Source organism: Lissotriton vulgaris, chromosome 3_1, assembly GCF_964263255.1.
Source record: "Lissotriton vulgaris chromosome 3_1, aLisVul1.2, whole genome shotgun sequence".
Lineage (NCBI taxonomy): Eukaryota > Metazoa > Chordata > Amphibia > Caudata > Salamandridae > Lissotriton > Lissotriton vulgaris.
Window position 1 is genome coordinate 495,599,668 of NC_141689.1, and position 4,898 is coordinate 495,604,565.

The 4,898-nt window shown below is 36.2% G+C and overlaps 1 pseudogene; it reads left to right on the forward strand.

Moving 5' to 3' along the window:
• The first annotated feature begins 2,969 nt into the window (after positions 1-2,969).
• Positions 2,970-4,240, forward strand: LOC147726677 (endogenous retrovirus group PABLB member 1 Env polyprotein-like; annotated as a pseudogene).
• Positions 4,241-4,898: the final 658 nt, after the last annotated feature.

A 4,898-nucleotide genomic window follows, 5' to 3' on the forward strand; every position in this document is an offset into this window, starting at 1 on the left:
GTCTGAAAGCTGCTGCAGCTGCAAGTATGAGTCTCGAACAAAGTGATGGAATCGTGATGGGGTATCCAGTCAAGGCTTAGGTGCCACATTCAGTGGAGATACTCCTGACACATACCAAAACTCAGTATATGAGCAATAGTCGCCTGACCAGATATGAAAAGGTGATTTTGGGTACAGATAATGTGACTGTTGCAAGATGTGTCAATGTGAATTCTTCAAACTTGTTACCTGATGCTTTGAATGTGGAAGTAAAGGATGATATTGATCACAAATGTTTGGATGTGCTTGAGTACTGTACCAAACCAAGACCTGATATTAAAGATGAACCTTTGGAAGAATCAGATTATGTGCTGTTTGTTGATGGTTCTTGTTTAAGAACAGATGAAGTAAATTTGAGTGCTGCATATGCTGTATGTACAGTGGCAGATGTAATGGGAGCATATTGTCTGAAAGGAATACGTTTGGCTCAAGTAGGCGAATTGATTGCTTTGATTCAAGCGTGCAAGTTGCGAAAGCATGTCCGAATTACCATAGTGACTGATAGTCAGTCTGGATTTGGAATGGTCCATGATTATGGACAATTGTGGTCTCAGAGAGGGTATATGACCTCTGCTGGATCAACTATAATGAATGGTGAGTTTGTGAAAATGTTGCTTGAGGCAATACAGCTGCCTAAAAGCATTGCAGTGGTGAAGTGTGCTGCACATAAGAATGGAGATGATTATATTACAGAGGGCAATAGATTTGCTGACGCCATTGCTCAATATTGTGCCAGAAATAATGCATTAATCAATCAGGGCAGAGAGAAAGAACATGTTTCAAGTCCTTTAATGCTTACTAACATGGTTGAGACTTGGCAGGAAGTGAAACAAATTCAGGATGAGGCAGATGATGAAGAAAAAGATAGATGGATAAAATCAGGATGCAGACAAAGAGAGGAAGATAAAATTTGGGTTTACAAAGATGAAAGACCAGTAATGCCTGACAGCATGATCTCAAATATGGCCCGAATGTACCATGGTCAAGCACACATAGGGAGAGATGCCATGTTGAGAATGTTCAAACAAACTTGGAATAATCCTAAATTTAGAATAATAGCTGAGAGTGTGTGCCAACGTTGTTTGGTTTGCCAACAATTGAATGCAGGAAGAAAAACTGTTGTAAGTTTGGGAACCATAGGACGGGAGGGTGGTCCTTTCACACAAATAAGTATCAAAAGGCAGGGAGGTCTCCTTAGAAATCCAATTAGGGACAAGGAGCAATGAAAGGAAATGAAAAAGTCCCTATTCTACTAAAATTTAGATAGAGTCTACACTTGGCATTTATAAACCCCTTGATATCATAACCACATATTCAATAGATCACACAATAGACACAAACTTTAAAAATGATATACCTTAATATTTAGACCATTGTACAATTTATTCGATAAAAATAATACATTCATAGTGCCATTTAAAAACAATTAAAAGAGGAGTAAATTCACAGAAATGTGATTCTTGTTAAAAAACTACAACGTTGTCGACGCAGTGTTTCGGTTTTGTGATAGCACCTTCATCAGGACAATGTTCTAGTCAAAAAGAGACATACAATTAGATATATTCACAATTTTTCTTTTTTTCTTTTTTTTCAAAGAAACTTTTTAACATTGCTAAGGTACACTCTTCAACTAAAACAAAGGGTGAACATTCAAGGCACCTATTTTATTGATTAGATTTATTGATCATGTGGTATGAAGGGGTAAGACTGGAAGAAAATAATTCTCTCACTGAGAAGTCACTATAACACTTTTTACTAGACACATAAGAGAAAAAAAGTATACTCTTACTAGGAATTTGTTATTGTTCCTATTACTAATACATTAATAAAAGAGGATGGAATATGCATACCTCTCAGAGAAAAGGTATAAATCCCTGTCTTCAATTTGGGGATATTAAACCACTCTATCCGGTAATCTTCTTATCACCAGGTATATATCCATGGGATAGTTGGGGATGTTTAAGTTCTACACAATCCTATATATGGAATTGTTTAGTGATTAGAGATCAATATATTTATTTCACTTTTAGGTTAGTGTACATAGTCTTATTTCAGGTTGTAATTACCTCATAATGCGTTCCAATTCACTTGAGGTCAAGGGAGCCACCGTTGTGTGATAGGTATCAAACTTATATTAATAAAATATATTGATCTCTAATCACTAAACAATTCTTACTTGTGAAAATGGTGGTGTCCGCAATCCAAAAGTTTGAATTGAGGGTGGGCGAGCTGAAGTCACGCCTGTGAAAAAGTTAGAAACCCAGAGTCAGAAGACCGCGCGGTACACTTGTAACCTCACGCGCCTCTTAGCACAATTCGAAGCTGTATTTACCTTGTGCCCGGTTAGTGCAACACGATTAAGGAACACCGCCAGCCGTCTCTGTCTCTTACTTCGAGAGTCTGCAGTTGATTGCGCTGGCTTGGTGGTTAGATGTATAGGCATCTCTCTACTTCCTGGTTCCAAGGATTGTGGGATGCGTAGTTCTAGACATGCATGGGTGTCCAAATGAGCCCGTCTTTCTTCTTTGTAAAGTAAAAAGTTTTTCTGAGTCTACAGAAGGGAAAAGTCCACTATGTCGATAAAAGGAGCACAGGGAAAACAGCCGTTTTCCTTACTTTTATTTTCCATTTTTTGGTTTAGGGTGTCAGTACTTATGGAAGGGAAAATATCCGATGTAAAATGGAACAAGTATCTTATAGAAATAGAGGTGATAATAAGAGTGAAATATTACATGATGCAAATAATAATGTAGAATTAATAGATAGAACAGAATTGCACAAATTAATGATTTTTCAAAGACTGTTTTTTCTAGATTATTGAAAGAATATGTAGACACTATGGATGTACAAGACTGCTGTAAGTTTGCATGGAGTTGCCTGCATCTGTATTAGAGGGTGTGTCCTATCATGACCTCCCTTTGACGTATGGAATGACTTGTAGTGGTGTAGCTAGTTTATTTTATCAAACTGGTAAATTAGAGAATTACTATTCTGATGTTGATGACATTTTTGCTAAAGTTCCTGTAGTAAATAGAATGAACAAAGTGAAACCTGCAAAAGTTTTGGGGGAATTTTTCTTAGAAATTGATGAATTGACAATAGAATATGCATACAAGAACAACCTGACATGTACATTGAATAAAGCAGAAAAATATTTTTAGAAATGGCAGAAGATAGTAGATTAACCTATCAGAGAAAGTCTACAGCAAGTAAATCGAAACCGTCCACATTGAATTTTGATGAAGAACATTTTGTAAAAGGGGATACTAATGTTGCATTGGGAATAGATCTTCCCCAACAGGGAAAATGTTGTATCCGAAGAGACAACACAGCGTATGATAACTATTTTGTGGGAGCAAGTAATTGCAAAGACACTTACAGAATTATTGGGGGATGGGAATTTAAAGGAGGAAAAGATCCTGTATTTCCTAGATTGTATTTTATTTGTGGTAACAAAGCTTATTATAGATTACCAGACCAATGGTACGGGACCTACTACATAGGTTTGGTCTTTCCTAAAATTTTCCATGTAGATGGAGGTGCTAATGGGATTCATGAAACAGCTAAACCATTAACACATAGGAGAAGGGAAACTTTTCTAGAAATTGTAGGTGATATTTTTGGTGCACTGATACCAGTAGTGGGTATATCTTTTAATGCAAACAAAATTCGAAAATTGTCAACGATAGTAGATCGTTTATCAACAAGCACAGCTGGAGGATTTTTAATGGGAAATACCGAGATGGTTGCCATGAGAGCTATGGTAATGGAAAATAGACTTGCTCTTGATATTTTATTAGCAAAAGGAGGAGGAGTCTGTGGAGTATTTAAAGTGCAACACTGTTGTACTTATATTCCTGACAAAAGTCAGAATATACAAAGGTATATTAAAAATATTACTGAATTGCATAACACAATTATCCCACTGGAGGTTGATGGTGTCTTAGAGAAACTTGGTAAGAGTTTTTCTAATGTGAAGAATTGGTTTGCTGCAATAGGTAGTTCATTAATTGGAAAAATACTAATACCAGCAACAATAATAGTAATGATAGTAGTGATAATAAGATTAGGGTGTATCTGTATTAGACAAAAAAGAGCTGAAAGAAAGTTGGGATAGAATATAGAAAAGAGAAAACAAAGAGAACGTGAAATGGGTGAAATTGATCTTGAAGAGTTAAGAGATAAAATGAATGAGAATTAAAGAGGACAAATTATGAAAGATACTAAGGTCTAAAACTTAAGAGCCTAAAACATGTTCTTAAAGAAAATTTAGTGGGATGATTGTGTGGTGATAAAATCGCCAAAGGGGATAAAGTAAATATACTGGGGCGTTGTAAGAAATGTTTTTGAGAATAAACAAGACAAGTATCCAGACTTGTGACTGATGGCCACTGGCCTTTTACATTTTCCTCTTTTCGTGTGTTGTTCCCTGGGTGGTAGGAGAATTTTGTGGGTATCTGGAAAGGTCCTGGGTTGTAGGAGAATTTTTGGGTATCTGGAAAGGTCCTGATGAAAGTGGCTTAATCATTCTTTTTACCACCGAAACGTGCGCCGACCATTGGTTCAGATCAGCCTTCCTCTAGTCTGAACATCAGATCCAATCTGGTTGTGGAGATCCTGTCACCATCTATAATCTCCCCCTTATTCAGATACAGTTTGAATGGATTGAGTGTGAGTCTGAATGTGTTTGATTGGTTGTGTGAAATTGATGGAGTATTGTGTTTTTCAGGGTTCTGTTTTGTCAAGTAATTGTATACATGAAAACATGTACCACATATATTTGATGTACTAATAGGATTGATGGTTTTTTTTGCTATGTATTTGTCTTTGGAAAAATTACATTTTTAAAAAAAATTAAA